This window comes from Triturus cristatus, chromosome 6 (genome assembly GCF_964204655.1).
Source record: "Triturus cristatus chromosome 6, aTriCri1.1, whole genome shotgun sequence".
NCBI classification, from domain to species: domain Eukaryota; kingdom Metazoa; phylum Chordata; class Amphibia; order Caudata; family Salamandridae; genus Triturus; species Triturus cristatus.
The window spans coordinates 137,190,187-137,212,790 of NC_140589.1; the positions used below are offsets into that span (position 1 = coordinate 137,190,187).

A 22,604-nucleotide genomic window follows, 5' to 3' on the forward strand; every position below is an offset into this window, starting at 1 on the left:
GGATGTCGCCCATCTTCCTCTTGGTCACAATCCTCAGGTCATACCAGCGCTTTTTGAGGACCTCAATTTCCCTGTGGGTCACTCCCACAGCATTGACCTGCGCCTGGATGGCCAGCCATATGTTGCGCTTTTCGGCCTCAGGCACTTGCAGGGATTGCCTCCCAAACAGCTTCTGGTGCTGCTTCACCACCTCCTCCACCAGCACCTGGAGTTCCTTGGGGCTGAATTTGAGCTTCCTCCTCCTTTCCCCTCCGTCTTTCTGTGTGCTCTGGCTGGACATGCTGTTCGTTTCCCGCTCGCACATGCAACTGCTCCCTGCCTCTCCTCTGCACTCCGAGCCTCTCCAGGGTCGGCTAATTATGTACACCTGCCTGGGTGTGGCCACTTCGGCTAATTGTGTACACCTGCCTGGGTGTGGGCAGTTCCTGGTTGGGTGGGCTGTCGTTGCACAGGATTAGCTGTTTCGTCAAGTCATGTGATGTTATTTACCGAATCCGTACGTACCGATTCGGTATTTTCCGATTCGGTAGATACCACCTCGGTATTTCCCGATTCGGTAGATACCACCTCGGTATTTTCCGATTCGGTAATTATCACCTCGGTATTTACCGAATCGGTGAATTCCGATTCGTATTTACCGACTGTTACCGAATCGGTAACTGTTACCGAATTTTTACCGTATCCAAAAAAGGAGGGAGGGGGGGGACCAGGAGCAGGTTAGTGGTCCAGTGCCTGTGCTCCGAAAAGTCAATTGGGTAATTACTGTAAGGCACTGTTCCAGGGTCGGTCTGATTGAAAATCAACTCAGACCGTACCTCAACAGAGAGAAAGTAAAGAGAAGGATCTATATGATAGAGGTCTAGGGTGGGGTACTTAGGAAGGGGGGAGACAGCATGAGTGTCTCATGTTGCCCTCACACATCCCGAGGGATGTCATGCTTCATCATCGGGCGGTGCTCCTCGTCGGGCCGGCGGTGCAATGCCCTACGGGTCCCCCGAAGGGTCTCTTTAGCGGAGATCTTTTAAGAGCGCTGCCGTTTGGTGCATGCGGGTATGTGGAGGGGAAGTACCAAGGTCAGTGGTGCTAGTGGTGTGTGCAGGAATAAAAATACCTAAGGGTTACCAGGGAAGCTAGTTTAATAAGAAGGTACCCTTGGTACATTAAAATACGTGGCAAAAGTGTTACTAATTAAAACGTGATGTGTTTAGTAGTAACTAAAGGTACAGGTCAAATGGTCGACATGTTTCGCGCCTAGTGGTGGTCAAAATGATCCGGGGCGCTTCATCAGGACCAGTAGAGGTGAATAGTGTGGGGAGAGGTGCCCAGACTATGTGTAGTGGCGGGGGGTAAAATATCGCCCTCCCACTCGGCAATAGAAGGGGGGGGGTTTAGTGTCTCCTAAACAGGTGGTGTCTGCAGGGAGAGGTATGTTATGCCCCCTTTGAATTAGACCTAGATCAAAGGGAAGATAAAAGAAGGAGAAATGCAGAAGTTAAAAACATATGCGGACTGGCCTTGTCGGTCCGCATAAGTACATAGTGATCCTGAGAGATCACACTTTTACAATGAGACAGTCATAATGTCGTGCACCCTGAAGCCCAGGCTATTCTCAGATTTCTATAGGAGCGAGGAGGCGTGGGTGTGGTCCCATGCCAGTCAAGATGTGGTTGGTCCCGGGCCCCGGTGGCGGTCACAGAACCCAGCTAGAGGTTTGATAGGTAAACTGCTGTACCCCGCGGGGCCCAGACACCTCCAACCTGGCTGTGCAACGGGCTCACCCGGCGTGTCATCCACTGGGAGAGTCAAGTAGACACGTGTGTTGTATGTCCAACTCGAATCGTAGTTACAACACAGAAAGGTGCATTTAGAGTAATCTTACCTAAAGTAGGAGCTGGAGTTGCTCCTTGAGTTTAAAAAGCGGCGTAGGAGGCCCACACCATCTAGGGCTGTAAGTTGGAAAGAAAGCATAACAGTAGGAAATACCCAAAGGGTAAAAAGAACAAAAGTGAGGCGTTAGATTTAACTTACATCATAGCCGTTTGTAGAGCAGGAGATTTTGCTTACGTAGTGATCTGGGTAGCCTCGAATCATACTCACGGGTTGCTCAGGTGACGGCACTGGAAACCTGCCCGGTCCTGACGCCTGCTCGAAGGTGAATGTTGTTTGCCTTCCCCATTGTATTTAAAGACTGAGCCCCGTGATTGAAGGAGGTACCTGTTTCCGGTTCTGACGGCACGGAAGGTCATGAGAGGCCGGAGCTGCGCATGCGCGGTGAACTAAGATGTTTCCAGTGTTCTCTTGAGCATGCGTGAGGAGGTGCTTTTGGCGCATGCGTGGTGTGTGTTAGTTACTAGCGCATGCGGGCCTTGTTTACAAAATGTAAAGCCAGGAGCCAAAGACCAGATCACAAAAAAGTGGTAAAACATGGGTGTGACATTGTCTGCCCATCCTGTAAGATTGCCCGGGTCGAGGAGGTGATGGTGTGTGGGCGGGGGCATATGTGAACTCGCTCATGGGTGTAAAAGGTGTGAAAGTTCACATCCGTTGCAGGCTAATGTTTACAATTGAGCAGTGCGCCTAAACGCTAATGTGACACACTAATTATTCAGTTATGTTGCTTCAGGCTGGTGTAGAGCGGTTTACACATAGTACATGCACACAACAGTGTCAATGTCAGAGCTCAGTCCATGGGATATCGTCATTAAGCCCCTGGGTGTCTGTGTGCAGACGGTGCACCCAGCGTTGTTCACGCCTAAAGAGCGACTCACTACTCCAGTTATTGTTGGATTCCAGAATGGTCCATTGGATCGCTTCGCACGGGTGTCCTTTTTCCAGAAAGTGGTTTGTCAGTTTTGTGGCTGCGCGCGCTCGTCTGATGGTACTTTTGTGTTCGCTGATCCTAGTTTTGATGGGTCTGGTGGTCATGCCTACATAGTAAAGTTCGCAGGGACACGAGATCAAGTATACACAATTTGTGGTGTTACAATTCGTGTGCTTCCTTTGTTCCCACTTCAGCTCGCCAATTTCTAAGACTTTCGTGTGTCGTGTCGTGGTGCAAGCACTGCATGAGCCACATGGGTAGTGCCCCTTGACTGCTGGCAAATCCCAGAGAGTGTTCTCTATTCTCGCTGGTTTCTGGCGTGGCCGTGTATTGATCAGTTGGTCTCTCAAATTGCTGGTTCTTTTGAAGGCAAACCGAGGTGCTGGGATGTTAAGTGTATCACTATTGATGATTTTCCAGTTGCGGTTGATGATTTTTTTAATTTTGTTGGAGAGTGGGGTAAAGGTTGTGACGCAGGTGATCACGTTGTTGGTCTCGGGCTCTCTTGTTTCCAGGAGGCCCTCACGAGTGTTGTTTCTAGCCCGTTTTTTGGCTTGGTTAATTACTTTTACTGGATAGTGCCTCTTCGCCAGATTGTCAGATAGGGTGTAGGCTTGTCTCTCAAAATCCTGTAGTTTGCTGCAATTTCGCCTGATCCTGAGAAATTGGCCATAGGGTAGGTTCTCCCGTAGAGCTTTAGGGTGGTGGCTCTTAAAGCTCAGGAGGCTGTTGCAGTCAGTCTCTTTTTTGTACGTGCTGGTGTGAAGTATCCCATTTTCTAGTTGGATCAATAGGTCCAGGAAGGGGATTTTCTCGTCACTGGAAGTCATGGTGAAGCGTAAATGGGGGTCCAGATTGTTGATCCACTCAAAGAATTTTATTGTCTTAGAAGCCTGTCCTCTCCATAGGATCAGCACATCGTCTATATACCGTTTCCAAGTGACCATATGTCGATGAAATGGGTTGGCGTCTGTGAAGATGTGGTTGGCCTCAAAGTGTGACATGTACAGTCCCGCCAAGCTCGGCGCAAAAGTGCTCCCCATGCTGGTCCCTTGTACCTGGTGGTAGATGGTGGTTTTGTACATAAAATAGTTGTTAGTGAGAGCAAGGGTAATGAGGGCCGAGATGAAGCTTGCCGGTGTCGAAGTTGGAAGTTCTGAGTTATGTAACAGACTGCTTACCACTTCGATGGTTGCTTCCTGCGGGATATTTGTATACAGTGCTTCCACATCCAATGTGAGCAGTAAGTTGATTTCCTCAGTGTTTTCATCATTGATGGTTTGGATGAGGTTGAGCACATCTCTGGTGTCTTTGAGGTAAGCTGGAGTGGCCTGGACCAAAGGGCGCAAAAAGAAGTCACTGAACTGACTCAAGGGTTCCAGAAGGGAGCCTATCCCTGACACGATCGGACGGCCGGGGCAAGGGGTAACCCCCTTATGAATTTTGGGTAGAAGGTAGAAGTAGGGCATCCTAGGAGACGAATTCACCAGAAAGGCTGCTTCTTTTGAGGTGATCCATCCCTCTGTGGCTGCTTCGTTGACCATGGTCCTGATCTGATTCAGTAGCCTTGAAGTAGGATCGGTCTCTAGAATCTCGTAGTACTCAGTGTTGTTGAGTTGGCGCAAGCACTCCTTCTCATAATCCTGTATGTCGAGGATCACAGTGGCTCCCCCTTTGTCCGCAGGTTTTATTATGATGGAATCATCATTCTGAAGGGTGGTCACCGCCCTCCGTAGTTTTTTGGGGAAGTTGTTGTAGGCGTTAGGAGGTTCTAGTCGGTTAACCTCCTTGAGGACAGCTTTTTCGAAAGTGAGGACCTCGTGTGGGACCATACCAGCGCTGGGGGTGAATTTCGACGGAGGTCTCAGGCCAGTGTCGTCCTCAGTCTGTGTTTGGTTGTCTTTGAAAAAGGCCCTCAGTCTCACTTTGCGAAACAGTTGATGCAGTTCCTCGTTGGTTCTGAAGTTATCCTCCTGTGGGGTGGGCACAAACCCAAGTCCTAGTTCCAAGGCTGTGGTCTCGTCGGTGCTCAGAGGTCTCGAAGACAGGTTGACGATCAGTTTTTTTGTTGGTGTTGTGCCATGCTTCTCGTTGTTCTCTGTTGGTTGTCCGGATCTTGCCAATGTACCTGTTTGTTCCCTCTTCTTCTTCCTCTGCCTCTGCCCCTGCCTCTGTTCTGAAAAGGTGGAGGAGGGTTATGGAGGAACGGTTGCTGAAAACCCTGTTGTAGTGGGTTGTATGGTGGGTACCACATGGGTCCGTGTTGTGGGAATGGTTGGGGCGGGAAACCATAAAAAGGTGGTGGCCCTAGTGGTGGTGGTAATAGACCCTGTGGGTTGGAACGACGACCCCAGCTATTGTTACTCGAGTTGCTACCCGAAGAGTGACCTGAACGGTTGGACGTGGATGATCCATCGTCAGAGATTGTGTCGGTCTCTGTGGGTTGGAAATCCTCTTTTGTATAGGGATAGATTTTCTCCCTATCGAATCTCTTCAGGTCCTTTTGTAGTTTGTTTATCTTCTGGTTAAGCAGGTAATCTCGGTGGTCAGAGATTTCTGAGTTTATTTCTGCTAAGCGAGTTTTATATGCAGAAAGGCTGATACTGGTTTTTAGGCCGTTCTCAGCTATATTAATTTTGACAATCAAGGCATCCGACAACCGTTTTGCGGTACTGATGATCAAAATGATCCAATCTCGAGTGCATTTCCATGCAATTTGGCTCCATTCGCGTCTGAATATAAGGTCTTCCAAAAAGATCCTTGGTGCCGTGCGGACCAACAATCCGTTAGGTGCTGAGTTTGCTCTGAGGTATTCGGTCATAATAGAACCGTGAAGAGCGGTCTTAACCTGAAGTTTTTTGAGAGAAGTAAGGGTATTCCAGTCGCCTTGTGCGCTGGTCCCTGCTGTGTTGCCATCACCATCTAAGAGTGATGGAGTTCTCAGGATTTCAGCCACAATGTCCTCACCGTAGCTGAGGCCTAGGTTCTCCCCCAGGGTTGAAAAAGACATGTCTCGGGGAGAGTAAGGTTCAGGGAGTGGAAAAGGGAGTGGGAGAGGAAGAGGAAAGAAAGGAGAGGGAGAAGAAAAAAGGGGGGAAAGACAGGTGAAAGAGAGGGTCCCTCGGCTGATCCGCCGTGCTAAATACTGTATCCAAAAAAGGAGGGAGGGGGGGGACCAGGAGCAGGTTAGTGGTCCAGTGCCTGTGCTCCGAAAAGTCAATTGGGTAATTACTGTAAGGCACTGTTCCAGGGTCGGTCTGATTGAAAATCAACTCAGACCGTACCTCAACAGAGAGAAAGTAAAGAGAAGGATCTATATGATAGAGGTCTAGGGTGGGGTACTTAGGAAGGGGGGAGACAGCATGAGTGTCTCATGTTGCCCTCACACATCCCGAGGGATGTCATGCTTCATCATCGGGCGGTGCTCCTCGTCGGGCCGGCGGTGCAATGCCCTACGGGTCCCCCGAAGGGTCTCTTTAGCGGAGATCTTTTAAGAGCGCTGCCGTTTGGTGCATGCGGGTATGTGGAGGGGAAGTACCAAGGTCAGTGGTGCTAGTGGTGTGTGCAGGAATAAAAATACCTAAGGGTTACCAGGGAAGCTAGTTTAATAAGAAGGTACCCTTGGTACATTAAAATACGTGGCAAAAGTGTTACTAATTAAAACGTGATGTGTTTAGTAGTAACTAAAGGTACAGGTCAAATGGTCGACATGTTTCGCGCCTAGTGGTGGTCAAAATGATCCGGGGCGCTTCATCAGGACCAGTAGAGGTGAATAGTGTGGGGAGAGGTGCCCAGACTATGTGTAGTGGCGGGGGGTAAAATATCGCCCTCCCACTCGGCAATAGAAGGGGGGGGGTTTAGTGTCTCCTAAACAGGTGGTGTCTGCAGGGAGAGGTATGTTATGCCCCCTTTGAATTAGACCTAGATCAAAGGGAAGATAAAAGAAGGAGAAATGCAGAAGTTAAAAACATATGCGGACTGGCCTTGTCGGTCCGCATAAGTACATAGTGATCCTGAGAGATCACACTTTTACAATGAGACAGTCATAATGTCGTGCACCCTGAAGCCCAGGCTATTCTCAGATTTCTATCCTCTTCCTCTCCCACTCCCTTTTCCACTCCCTGAACCTTACTCTCCCCGAGACATGTCTTTTTCAACCCTGGGGGAGAACCTAGGCCTCAGCTACGGTGAGGACATTGTGGCTGAAATCCTGAGAACTCCATCACTCTTAGATGGTGATGGCAACACAGCAGGGACCAGCGCACAAGGCGACTGGAATACCCTTACTTCTCTCAAAAAACTTCAGGTTAAGACCGCTCTTCACGGTTCTATTATGACCGAATACCTCAGAGCAAACTCAGCACCTAACGGATTGTTGGTCCGCACGGCACCAAGGATCTTTTTGGAAGACCTTATATTCAGACGCGAATGGAGCCAAATTGCATGGAAATGCACTCGAGATTGGATCATTTTGATCATCAGTACCGCAAAACGGTTGTCGGATGCCTTGATTGTCAAAATTAATATAGCTGAGAACGGCCTAAAAACCAGTATCAGCCTTTCTGCATATAAAACTCGCTTAGCAGAAATAAACTCAGAAATCTCTGACCACCGAGATTACCTGCTTAACCAGAAGATAAACAAACTACAAAAGGACCTGAAGAGATTCGATAGGGAGAAAATCTATCCCTATACAAAAGAGGATTTCCAACCCACAGAGACCGACACAATCTCTGACGATGGATCATCCACGTCCAACCGTTCAGGTCACTCTTCGGGTAGCAACTCGAGTAACAATAGCTGGGGTCGTCGTTCCAACCCACAGGGTCTATTACCACCACCACTAGGGCCACCACCTTTTTATGGTTTCCCGCCCCAACCATTCCCACAACACGGACCCATGTGGTACCCACCATACAACCCACTACAACAGGGTTTTCAGCAACCGTTCCTCCATAACCCTCCTCCACCTTTTCAGAACAGAGGCAGGGGCAGAGGCAGAGGAAGAAGAAGAGGGAACAAACAGGTACATTGGCAAGATCCGGACAACCAACAGAGAACAACGAGAAGCATGGCACAACACCAACAAAAAAACTGATCGTCAACCTGTCTTCGAGACCTCTGAGCACCGACGAGACCACAGCCTTGGAACTAGGACTTGGGTTTGTGCCCACCCCACAGGAGGATAACTTCAGAACCAACGAGGAACTGCATCAACTGTTTCGCAAAGTGAGACTGAGGGCCTTTTTCAAAGACAACCAAACACAGACTGAGGACGACACTGGCCTGAGACCTCCGTCGAAATTCACCCCCAGCGCTGGTATGGTCCCACACGAGGTCCTCACTTTCGAAAAAGCTGTCCTCAAGGAGGTTAACCGACTAGAACCTCCTAACGCCTACAACAACTTCCCCAAAAAACTACGGAGGGCGGTGACCACCCTTCAGAATGATGATTCCATCATAATAAAACCTGCGGACAAAGGGGGAGCCACTGTGATCCTCGACATACAGGATTATGAGAAGGAGTGCTTGCGCCAACTCAACAACACTGAGTACTACGAGATTCTAGAGACCGATCCTACTTCAAGGCTACTGAATCAGATCAGGACCATGGTCAACGAAGCAGCCACAGAGGGATGGATCACCTCAAAAGAAGCAGCCTTTCTGGTGAATTCGTCTCCTAGGATGCCCTACTTCTACCTTCTACCCAAAATTCATAAGGGGGTTACCCCTTGCCCCGGCCGTCCGATCGTGTCAGGGATAGGCTCCCTTCTGGAACCCTTGAGTCAGTTCAGTGACTTCTTTTTGCGCCCTTTGGTCCAGGCCACTCCAGCTTACCTCAAAGACACCAGAGATGTGCTCAACCTCATCCAAACCATCAATGATGAAAACACTGAGGAAATCAACTTACTGCTCACATTGGATGTGGAAGCACTGTATACAAATATCCCGCAGGAAGCAACCATCGAAGTGGTAAGCAGTCTGTTACATAACTCAGAACTTCCAACTTCGACACCGGCAAGCTTCATCTCGGCCCTCATTACCCTTGCTCTCACTAACAACTATTTTATGTACAAAACCACCATCTACCACCAGGTACAAGGGACCAGCATGGGGAGCACTTTTGCGCCGAGCTTGGCGGGACTGTACATGTCACACTTTGAGGCCAACCACATCTTCACAGACGCCAACCCATTTCATCGACATATGGTCACTTGGAAACGGTATATAGACGATGTGCTGATCCTATGGAGAGGACAGGCTTCTAAGACAATAAAATTCTTTGAGTGGATCAACAATCTGGACCCCCATTTACGCTTCACCATGACTTCCAGTGACGAGAAAATCCCCTTCCTGGACCTATTGATCCAACTAGAAAATGGGATACTTCACACCAGCACGTACAAAAAAGAGACTGACTGCAACAGCCTCCTGAGCTTTAAGAGCCACCACCCTAAAGCTCTACGGGAGAACCTACCCTATGGCCAATTTCTCAGGATCAGGCGAAATTGCAGCAAACTACAGGATTTTGAGAGACAAGCCTACACCCTATCTGACAATCTGGCGAAGAGGCACTATCCAGTAAAAGTAATTAACCAAGCCAAAAAACGGGCTAGAAACAACACTCGTGAGGGCCTCCTGGAAACAAGAGAGCCCGAGACCAACAACGTGATCACCTGCGTCACAACCTTTACCCCACTCTCCAACAAAATTAAAAAAATCATCAACCGCAACTGGAAAATCATCAATAGTGATACACTTAACATCCCAGCACCTCGGTTTGCCTTCAAAAGAACCAGCAATTTGAGAGACCAACTGATCAATACACGGCCACGCCAGAAACCAGCGAGAATAGAGAACACTCTCTGGGATTTGCCAGCAGTCAAGGGGCACTACCCATGTGGCTCATGCAGTGCTTGCACCACGACACGACACACGAAAGTCTTAGAAATTGGCGAGCTGAAGTGGGAACAAAGGAAGCACACGAATTGTAACACCACAAATTGTGTATACTTGATCTCGTGTCCCTGCGAACTTTACTATGTAGGCATGACCACCAGACCCATCAAAACTAGGATCAGCAAACACAAAAGTACCATCAGACGAGCGCGCGCAGCCACAAAACTGACAAACCACTTTCTGGAAAAAGGACACCCGTGCGAAGCGATCCAATGGACCATTCTGGAATCCAACAATAACTGGAGTAGTGAGTCGCTCTTTAGGCGTGAACAACGCTGGGTGCACCGTCTGCACACAGACACCCAGGGGCTTAATGACGATATCCCATGGACTGAGCTCTGACATTGACACTGTTGTGTGCATGTACTATGTGTAAACCGCTCTACACCAGCCTGAAGCAACATAACTGAATAATTAGTGTGTCACATTAGCGTTTAGGCGCACTGCTCAATTGTAAACATTAGCCTGCAACGGATGTGAACTTTCACACCTTTTACACCCATGAGCGAGTTCACATATGCCCCCGCCCACACACCATCACCTCCTCGACCCGGGCAATCTTACAGGATGGGCAGACAATGTCACACCCATGTTTTACCACTTTTTTGTGATCTTGTCTTTGGCTCCTGGCTTTACATTTTGTAAACAAGGCCCGCATGCGCTAGTAACTAACACACACCACGCATGCGCCAAAAGCACCTCCTCACGCATGCTCAAGAGAACACTGGAAACATCTTAGTTCACCGCGCATGCGCAGCTCCGGCCTCTCATGACCTTCCGTGCCGTCAGAACCGGAAACAGGTACCTCCTTCAATCACGGGGCTCAGTCTTTAAATACAATGGGGAAGGCAAACAACATTCACCTTCGAGCAGGCGTCAGGACCGGGCAGGTTTCCAGTGCCGTCACCTGAGCAACCCGTGAGTATGATTCGAGGCTACCCAGATCACTACGTAAGCAAAATCTCCTGCTCTACAAACGGCTATGATGTAAGTTAAATCTAACGCCTCACTTTTGTTCTTTTTACCCTTTGGGTATTTCCTACTGTTATGCTTTCTTTCCAACTTACAGCCCTAGATGGTGTGGGCCTCCTACGCCGCTTTTTAAACTCAAGGAGCAACTCCAGCTCCTACTTTAGGTAAGATTACTCTAAATGCACCTTTCTGTGTTGTAACTACGATTCGAGTTGGACATACAACACACGTGTCTACTTGACTCTCCCAGTGGATGACACGCCGGGTGAGCCCGTTGCACAGCCAGGTTGGAGGTGTCTGGGCCCCGCGGGGTACAGCAGTTTACCTATCAAACCTCTAGCTGGGTTCTGTGACCGCCACCGGGGCCCGGGACCAACCACATCTTGACTGGCATGGGACCACACCCACGCCTCCTCGCTCCTATAGAAATCTGAGAATAGCCTGGGCTTCAGGGTGCACGACATTATGACTGTCTCATTGTAAAAGTGTGATCTCTCAGGATCACTATGTACTTATGCGGACCGACAAGGCCAGTCCGCATATGTTTTTAACTTCTGCATTTCTCCTTCTTTTATCTTCCCTTTGATCTAGGTCTAATTCAAAGGGGGCATAACATACCTCTCCCTGCAGACACCACCTGTTTAGGAGACACTAAACCCCCCCCCTTCTATTGCCGAGTGGGAGGGCGATATTTTACCCCCCGCCACTACACATAGTCTGGGCACCTCTCCCCACACTATTCACCTCTACTGGTCCTGATGAAGCGCCCCGGATCATTTTGACCACCACTAGGCGCGAAACATGTCGACCATTTGACCTGTACCTTTAGTTACTACTAAACACATCACGTTTTAATTAGTAACACTTTTGCCACGTATTTTAATGTACCAAGGGTACCTTCTTATTAAACTAGCTTCCCTGGTAACCCTTAGGTATTTTTATTCCTGCACACACCACTAGCACCACTGACCTTGGTACTTCCCCTCCACATACCCGCATGCACCAAACGGCAGCGCTCTTAAAAGATCTCCGCTAAAGAGACCCTTCGGGGGACCCGTAGGGCATTGCACCGCCGGCCCGACGAGGAGCACCGCCCGATGATGAAGCATGACATCCCTCGGGATGTGTGAGGGCAACATGAGACACTCATGCTGTCTCCCCCCTTCCTAAGTACCCCACCCTAGACCTCTATCATATAGATCCTTCTCTTTACTTTCTCTCTGTTGAGGTACGGTCTGAGTTGATTTTCAATCAGACCGACCCTGGAACAGTGCCTTACAGTAATTACCCAATTGACTTTTCGGAGCACAGGCACTGGACCACTAACCTGCTCCTGGTCCCCCCCCTCCCTCCTTTTTTGGATACAGTATTTAGCACGGCGGATCAGCCGAGGGACCCTCTCTTTCACCTGTCTTTCCCCCCTTTTTTCTTCTCCCTCTCCTTTCTTTCCTCTTCCTCTCCCACTCCCTTTTCCACTCCCTGAACCTTACTCTCCCCGAGACATGTCTTTTTCAACCCTGGGGGAGAACCTAGGCCTCAGCTACGGTGAGGACATTGTGGCTGAAATCCTGAGAACTCCATCACTCTTAGATGGTGATGGCAACACAGCAGGGACCAGCGCACAAGGCGACTGGAATACCCTTACTTCTCTCAAAAAACTTCAGGTTAAGACCGCTCTTCACGGTTCTATTATGACCGAATACCTCAGAGCAAACTCAGCACCTAACGGATTGTTGGTCCGCACGGCACCAAGGATCTTTTTGGAAGACCTTATATTCAGACGCGAATGGAGCCAAATTGCATGGAAATGCACTCGAGATTGGATCATTTTGATCATCAGTACCGCAAAACGGTTGTCGGATGCCTTGATTGTCAAAATTAATATAGCTGAGAACGGCCTAAAAACCAGTATCAGCCTTTCTGCATATAAAACTCGCTTAGCAGAAATAAACTCAGAAATCTCTGACCACCGAGATTACCTGCTTAACCAGAAGATAAACAAACTACAAAAGGACCTGAAGAGATTCGATAGGGAGAAAATCTATCCCTATACAAAAGAGGATTTCCAACCCACAGAGACCGACACAATCTCTGACGATGGATCATCCACGTCCAACCGTTCAGGTCACTCTTCGGGTAGCAACTCGAGTAACAATAGCTGGGGTCGTCGTTCCAACCCACAGGGTCTATTACCACCACCACTAGGGCCACCACCTTTTTATGGTTTCCCGCCCCAACCATTCCCACAACACGGACCCATGTGGTACCCACCATACAACCCACTACAACAGGGTTTTCAGCAACCGTTCCTCCATAACCCTCCTCCACCTTTTCAGAACAGAGGCAGGGGCAGAGGCAGAGGAAGAAGAAGAGGGAACAAACAGGTACATTGGCAAGATCCGGACAACCAACAGAGAACAACGAGAAGCATGGCACAACACCAACAAAAAAACTGATCGTCAACCTGTCTTCGAGACCTCTGAGCACCGACGAGACCACAGCCTTGGAACTAGGACTTGGGTTTGTGCCCACCCCACAGGAGGATAACTTCAGAACCAACGAGGAACTGCATCAACTGTTTCGCAAAGTGAGACTGAGGGCCTTTTTCAAAGACAACCAAACACAGACTGAGGACGACACTGGCCTGAGACCTCCGTCGAAATTCACCCCCAGCGCTGGTATGGTCCCACACGAGGTCCTCACTTTCGAAAAAGCTGTCCTCAAGGAGGTTAACCGACTAGAACCTCCTAACGCCTACAACAACTTCCCCAAAAAACTACGGAGGGCGGTGACCACCCTTCAGAATGATGATTCCATCATAATAAAACCTGCGGACAAAGGGGGAGCCACTGTGATCCTCGACATACAGGATTATGAGAAGGAGTGCTTGCGCCAACTCAACAACACTGAGTACTACGAGATTCTAGAGACCGATCCTACTTCAAGGCTACTGAATCAGATCAGGACCATGGTCAACGAAGCAGCCACAGAGGGATGGATCACCTCAAAAGAAGCAGCCTTTCTGGTGAATTCGTCTCCTAGGATGCCCTACTTCTACCTTCTACCCAAAATTCATAAGGGGGTTACCCCTTGCCCCGGCCGTCCGATCGTGTCAGGGATAGGCTCCCTTCTGGAACCCTTGAGTCAGTTCAGTGACTTCTTTTTGCGCCCTTTGGTCCAGGCCACTCCAGCTTACCTCAAAGACACCAGAGATGTGCTCAACCTCATCCAAACCATCAATGATGAAAACACTGAGGAAATCAACTTACTGCTCACATTGGATGTGGAAGCACTGTATACAAATATCCCGCAGGAAGCAACCATCGAAGTGGTAAGCAGTCTGTTACATAACTCAGAACTTCCAACTTCGACACCGGCAAGCTTCATCTCGGCCCTCATTACCCTTGCTCTCACTAACAACTATTTTATGTACAAAACCACCATCTACCACCAGGTACAAGGGACCAGCATGGGGAGCACTTTTGCGCCGAGCTTGGCGGGACTGTACATGTCACACTTTGAGGCCAACCACATCTTCACAGACGCCAACCCATTTCATCGACATATGGTCACTTGGAAACGGTATATAGACGATGTGCTGATCCTATGGAGAGGACAGGCTTCTAAGACAATAAAATTCTTTGAGTGGATCAACAATCTGGACCCCCATTTACGCTTCACCATGACTTCCAGTGACGAGAAAATCCCCTTCCTGGACCTATTGATCCAACTAGAAAATGGGATACTTCACACCAGCACGTACAAAAAAGAGACTGACTGCAACAGCCTCCTGAGCTTTAAGAGCCACCACCCTAAAGCTCTACGGGAGAACCTACCCTATGGCCAATTTCTCAGGATCAGGCGAAATTGCAGCAAACTACAGGATTTTGAGAGACAAGCCTACACCCTATCTGACAATCTGGCGAAGAGGCACTATCCAGTAAAAGTAATTAACCAAGCCAAAAAACGGGCTAGAAACAACACTCGTGAGGGCCTCCTGGAAACAAGAGAGCCCGAGACCAACAACGTGATCACCTGCGTCACAACCTTTACCCCACTCTCCAACAAAATTAAAAAAATCATCAACCGCAACTGGAAAATCATCAATAGTGATACACTTAACATCCCAGCACCTCGGTTTGCCTTCAAAAGAACCAGCAATTTGAGAGACCAACTGATCAATACACGGCCACGCCAGAAACCAGCGAGAATAGAGAACACTCTCTGGGATTTGCCAGCAGTCAAGGGGCACTACCCATGTGGCTCATGCAGTGCTTGCACCACGACACGACACACGAAAGTCTTAGAAATTGGCGAGCTGAAGTGGGAACAAAGGAAGCACACGAATTGTAACACCACAAATTGTGTATACTTGATCTCGTGTCCCTGCGAACTTTACTATGTAGGCATGACCACCAGACCCATCAAAACTAGGATCAGCGAACACAAAAGTACCATCAGACGAGCGCGCGCAGCCACAAAACTGACAAACCACTTTCTGGAAAAAGGACACCCGTGCGAAGCGATCCAATGGACCATTCTGGAATCCAACAATAACTGGAGTAGTGAGTCGCTCTTTAGGCGTGAACAACGCTGGGTGCACCGTCTGCACACAGACACCCAGGGGCTTAATGACGATATCCCATGGACTGAGCTCTGACATTGACACTGTTGTGTGCATGTACTATGTGTAAACCGCTCTACACCAGCCTGAAGCAACATAACTGAATAATTAGTGTGTCACATTAGCGTTTAGGCGCACTGCTCAATTGTAAACATTAGCCTGCAACGGATGTGAACTTTCACACCTTTTACACCCATGAGCGAGTTCACATATGCCCCCGCCCACACACCATCACCTCCTCGACCCGGGCAATCTTACAGGATGGGCAGACAATGTCACACCCATGTTTTACCACTTTTTTGTGATCTGGTCTTTGGCTCCTGGCTTTACATTTTGTAAACAAGGCCCGCATGCGCTAGTAACTAACACACACCACGCATGCGCCAAAAGCACCTCCTCACGCATGCTCAAGAGAACACTGGAAACATCTTAGTTCACCGCGCATGCGCAGCTCCGGCCTCTCATGACCTTCCGTGCCGTCAGAACCGGAAACAGGTACCTCCTTCAATCACGGGGCTCAGTCTTTAAATACAATGGGGAAGGCAAACAACATTCACCTTCGAACAGGCGTCAGGACCGGGCAGGTTTCCAGTGCCGTCACCTGAGCAACCCGTGAGTATGATTCGAGGCTACCCAGATCACTACGTAAGCAAAATCTCCTGCTCTACAAACGGCTATGATGTAAGTTAAATCTAACGCCTCACTTTTGTTCTTTTTACCCTTTGGGTATTTCCTACTGTTATGCTTTCTTTCCAACTTACAGCCCTAGATGGTGTGGGCCTCCTACGCCGCTTTTTAAACTCAAGGAGCAACTCCAGCTCCTACTTTAGGTAAGATTACTCTAAATGCACCTTTCTGTGTTGTAACTACGATTCGAGTTGGACATACAACACACGTGTCTACTTGACTCTCCCAGTGGATGACACGCCGGGTGAGCCCGTTGCACAGCCAGGTTGGAGGTGTCTGGGCCCCGCGGGGTACAGCAGTTTACCTATCAAACCTCTAGCTGGGTTCTGTGACCGCCACCGGGGCCCGGGACCAACCACATCTTGACTGGCATGGGACCACACCCACGCCTCCTCGCTCCTATAGAAATCTGAGAATAGCCTGGGCTTCAGGGTGCACGACATTATGACTGTCTCATTGTAAAAGTGTGATCTCTCAGGATCACTATGTACTTATGCGGACCGACAAGGCCAGTCCGCATATGTTTTTAACTTCTGCATTTCTCCTTCTTTTATCTTCCCTTTGATCTAGGTCTAATTCAAAGGGGGCATAACATACCTCTCCCTGCAGACACCACCTGTTTAGGAGACACTAAACCCCCCCCCTTCTATTGCCGAGTGGGAGGGCGATATTTTACCCCCCGCCACTACACATAGTCTGGGCACCTCTCCCCACACTATTCACCTCTACTGGTCCTGATGAAGCGCCCCGGATCATTTTGACCACCACTAGGCGCGAAACATGTCGACCATTTGACCTGTACCTTTAGTTACTACTAAACACATCACGTTTTAATTAGTAACACTTTTGCCACGTATTTTAATGTACCAAGGGTACCTTCTTATTAAACTAGCTTCCCTGGTAACCCTTAGGTATTTTTATTCCTGCACACACCACTAGCACCACTGACCTTGGTACTTCCCCTCCACATACCCGCATGCACCAAACGGCAGCGCTCTTAAAAGATCTCCGCTAAAGAGACCCTTCGGGGGACCCGTAGGGCATTGCACCGCCGGCCCGACGAGGAGCACCGCCCGATGATGAAGCATGACATCCCTCGGGATGTGTGAGGGCAACATGAGACACTCATGCTGTCTCCCCCCTTCCTAAGTACCCCACCCTAGACCTCTATCATATAGATCCTTCTCTTTACTTTCTCTCTGTTGAGGTACGGTCTGAGTTGATTTTCAATCAGACCGACCCTGGAACAGTGCCTTACAGTAATTACCGAATTTTTACCTACATGTAACTTACCGATTCTAATTTACCGATTCGGTACGGCTCGGTATTTAAGAACCGGTAAAATTTATTTACCTACATGAGGCCCTTGGTTCTTTATTGTTTGATGACAAAGTTAAACATGACAACACATTGAAGTAAAATGCTACATACAGAAATATGGTGCAAAGGTAATAAAGTTAGTTTACGTTTGACAACATAACATATGCCATGCTAAATATTCTAAAAGCTTTTGACATATTTGCCTTACAACAGTTGGAAATCTTATGTCTTCTAATTTTGGGTATTTTACTTGTTAACATTCTTTCATATAAAGGAAACCAGTAATATTGTGTTACAAAATATGTTTTCATCCAACAACTCAGGAAATAACAAATACTAGATACTTTTGCTATCTCTCTGTACTTGGAGTACATAGAGTCAAATTTCCTTCAATATGAAGTGGAAAATGTAGTGTTCTTTTTTCTCATTGTGTGACATTTGTAGTGTTTGCACGTCAACACAAATAGGTGCAATCTGACTTTGACATACCACAGGATTGTAAATTGATCTGTGTTTGGTACTTATCACAGGCTATATTGTATTTATGTACAATATGTTATTATAATGAATGCAACCTCACTTCTTAACCCATTGCAAATTTTAACAACACAATATAAAAAGTGCAGTTATTTGTAACAGTGGCATTAGGGATTCTGAACAAAAATATGCCATGCTTTTCAATCCCATCAAATTACTGGTTCAGAAATGGTCTCAACGATGCTTTTTTATAACACAAAAAGGCTTCCTTTTGATTATCATTTTACTTTGCACATCAATATCTTTCACTGCAAGCAATACAATAAGCCATACATTTTCAAAACAATGCATGATCAGTCTTAGGGCAAACAAGTAAACAAATTCATACTTCTTACGTGTTCCTCCTAACTTTGGAGATGTGGCATTATATACACTCTTCATGCGCACTAGCCTTGCTAAAAGAGATTAAGGGGCATATTATCAAGAAACGGCGTTAAAATTATCGCCGCTTTAGCAGCAGAAAACTGCCTCTAAAACGGCGATAATGGGCTTGATAATAAGCTCTATGGAATTCCAATTGAAGCCCATGGTAGATGTGAAGGACATCTAACCTGAGCTTCAATTGATAATATGCCCCTAAGATCGGGATCTATTGGTAAAAGCCATCCAACTGCTTGTGATATTTATTTTATTCATCACATCTGCAACACCTTAAGTGTTCACTCTTCATCTGTTGTAGCTAATTCAGAATGGTTCAGGGTGGTTACTGTCAATGGTTCAATGCCTAGGCATGCAATCAAGACAGTAATCCATATGAAAAATGAGTTTTACAATGGAGGTTAATACTTGAGCCAGAGCAAGGAATGTTCGCAGGATCTTGGAAATCGTTTCTTTAGAGTTCAATTTCTTAAAATTGGATTCTTCATCAGAGGCAATATTGTTGCAACAACTACTGTTCTGTTCTCAATGGCAGAAGTGATAGGGGACAGGGGAGATAGCGCATGCCTCATCCCTCCGTGCAGCCACCAGACGCCCCCACCGCCAACAACACCACCATCTTTGCATGTGCAACATTTGCAGCCGGACACAACCTCTGCCAGTGCGATGGAGACTGCGGGAAAAATCCGACTCAGGATGGACGGTTGCTAAGAAGCTGCTCTCCAGGCCCCCCACGCCTTTATAAGGTTTTTATTTTTTTATTTTAGCGCGGTCCTGCCTCCGATGCCTCTCCACAACATCTAAGAGCGAGAGAAAAACGGGACAGAGAAAGAATATTTTTAGGCAGAATATTTTGTTATTTTCTGGGTTTTGGGGACTCGCCATAGGCGCTGTTCCAAGTAGTGTACAAATAGGTGGTCTCTTCTTCCAAACACAGACCAGGAGTACACTGCTTTCCGATTAGCAATCTTCCTCCACAACACCAGTCGCAACGCCTCGGAGGCGCCCTTTAATTTGGTTCCGCATGTGGACAGCATTGAAACAGCCAACAGCTTTGCTGTAACAAATGCCTTTTGCACCCAGTATTCCAGAGGGGTGTTTGCCATCTTTGGACTGTACGATAAGAGATCAGTACACACCTTCCTCCTTCTGCAGCGCCGCCTCCCTCATCACGCCAAGTTTCCCCACCGAAGGCGAGAGTCAGTTTGTGTTGCAGCTTAGACCTTCGTTACGAGGAGCGCTCATGAGCCTTTTGGACCACTATGGATGGAATCATTATGTCTTCTTATATGATACAGACAGGGGTTATTCAATACTTCAAGCTATTATGGAAAAAGCAGGACAAAATGGCTGGCAAGTCAGCGCCATATGTGTGGAGAATTTCAACGATGCAAGCTACAGGCGGCTTTTAGAAGACTTGGACCGAAGACAAGAAAATACGTTTGTAATAGACTGTGAAGTGGAGAGACTTCAGAACATCTTAGAACAGATTGTTAGTGTTGGGAAGCATGTAAAAGGATATCATTATATCATTGCAAACTTGGGATTCAAGGATATTTCTCTTGAAAGGTTCATGCATGGAGGAGCCAATGTAACAGGATTCCAGTTAGTACATTTCAACACTCCTATTGTCACTAGACTTATGCAGCGCTGGAAAAAACACGACCAAAGGGAGTACCCAGGATCTGAGAGCTCTCCCAAGTATAAATCTGCATTAACCTATGATGGGGTACTTGTGATGGCTGAAGCTTTCCGCATTCTTCGAAAGCAGAAAATTGACATTTCAAGAAGAGGCAATGCTAGGGACTGTCTCGCAAATCCTGCCGCTCCATGGGCTCAAGGAATTGACATGGAGCGAACACTCAAGCTGGTCCGGATTCAAGGGCTGACAGGAAACGTTCAGTTTGATCACTACGGGCGTAGAGTCAACTACACTATGGATGTCCTTGAACTGAAGAGCACAGGTCCAGTGAAGATTAGTTTCTGGAATGACATGGATAAGCTTGTTTTGATTCAGACTGAGCCACAGCCTGGGAATGGCACTTCTGCCATTGAGCACAATATAGCATTATTTATAATCATAAAACCTGAAACTGCAATCCCCAGACTGCAAAGTGCTCTTTCTTAAACCACCAGTATCCTCAAACTACATGGAGCACTAGCTGCCCTTATACAAACCGGTCCCAGAGACTCGTCACGATTGCCCCCGCAATGCATACAGGAGGGTAGAGCAACATCTTTACTCCAACAATGCAAGGAATCAAGAGAATCATATAAGTGTGCACTCGACTGACTTTGCTGGTGCAATTCTTTAGTTGGAGGCAAGCAATAGCTCTGCATACACAGCAGCAATGATGTATACATAAGTAAAAGCCCCACTCCAGTACCCTTTAGCAGCACAGCGTAGGGTCCACAGTGCCACAGAGGGGCCTGGGATTAGCCCCCACGCACCAGCCTTGCCCACACTCACCATATTTGAAGCTCTCCATGCCATGCTCGTAGAATTTCTGGATCACCAAAGTCCACGCTACTGAGTCAGAAGAACCAGATAAACCCAAGAAGAAGCCACACACAACCATCTACCAAAACCCACAGTGACAGCAGCAAGGCACGGTGGAGGAGCAGCATCTCTGCCCCAGCTGACCAGAGCTCGGGAGCTTGAACAGGCACAGCTCGGGTATACTTCTCTGCGCTTCCCAGAGGGCAACGAAACACACATTTAAAACAGCAAAGGTTTATAATATATATATTTTATTTCGATCAAATGTATGATCATTTACATCGTAAAATCAAAACAATTAAAATTACAGTACAATACATCATTTTTAAAAATAAAATTGATTTAAAGCATCCCGTAACATAGATGAATATTTTGCCATATTAAAAACAATTCATAGGACAATTCAATAGGAATAGTTTGTTAAGGGTTTAAGTTGATCACGGATGCATTTTTGATTAGTTTGGATCTTTTCCACCAAGCAAACAATAAGAATCTTGAAATTTTAGGTTTATAATAAATCTTGTGGGAAAGCATAAGTGGACAACTCGTAAAATGGGGGCCATATTGGGAATAATCATGCTGCTGCTGCCCAAATATTTCTGAATACTGCTTTAAGAGTACATCAGTTGTAGGGGGGTGCACTGGTAAAATCCGCCATGCGGCAGTGGGTGGTGTTTTTCTCAAACTCTGTGCTCCAAGCGCAGCACAGAGTGGCAAAACTTCAGAAAATCTGTTGGTGGATCAGAGTTTACCGGCCACTACTAGTAAACAGCAGAGATTATGCACTATTTTGCTGGCTGCTGGGTAAATAGCAGAGATTATGACCTATTGGCATTGCAGTGGTGACTTGTTCATATTTTTAAGAGGACCTATGGTTATAAGCATGACTGAGCTGACTAACTAACATCATTTGGATTGTATACTACACACAGCTATAACAACAGTCACAGAATCAATATTGTATATGTTGCTATGCGTTATCTCCCCACGAATGTACAAGAAACATTATTCGTTTTTGTTAGATTTGCCCCTGACAAAGTGACTTGTGTCCCGAAATGCATTGGGCTCACAATGGATCGGGACAAATCAGAATTTGCAAACTTGTCACTTTATATTTGCTTTATATGTATTGGAAAACACCATTTGTGAACATTGTTTTATGTGAAAAATGTTTAAAGATGCTAAGAGCAAGTGGAAAAACATACATGCCAATCATTGTTTGAAAATTATAGGGCTATATGAACCCCTTCGCTGCTAGGCCTTTTCCCCCCTGTGCTAAGCCTTTTTTGGCTATTTGGGGTAGTTCAGGCTTAGGCCCCTGTAACTTTTTGACCACATAAGGTATCCATGCTAAATTTGGATCCTTTTCTTCCAACATCATGGGGATTATAAAAGTACCCAGGGTTGTGAATTCCCCTGGAGGGGACCCAGAAATTAGCCAAAATACAGCTACATTGTTTTGTGGGGGGGAGGGGGGGAAATGGGGGAAAAAGGGCGACAGATGAAAGCATCTGGTTTTTTCCCTTCAAATGATATTAACAAAGGGGTCGTGGTGCTGAAATCACCATATTCCCAGCTTTCAGGGACCAGCAGACTTTTGTCAGAAAACCAACATATTTTACAAGGTTTTTGCATTTTTCTGGGACATAGCCTATTTTTGTGCTTTCAACCTCCTTCCAGTTAATGGTAGAAATGGGTATGAAAGAAATAGTAGATCCTGGAAAGCTATACATTTTTAGAAAAGTAAACAAGATTCTGGATTCAGCAAGGGGTCATTTGTGTAGATCCTTCAAGGTTTATTTATA

General features: G+C 47.2%; 1 pseudogene; it reads left to right on the forward strand.

The window, feature by feature from the left end:
- The first annotated feature begins 6,965 nt into the window (after positions 1 to 6,965).
- On the forward strand, positions 6,966 to 20,427 carry LOC146816508 (glutamate receptor 4 pseudogene; annotated as a pseudogene).
- Positions 20,428 to 22,604: the final 2,177 nt, after the last annotated feature.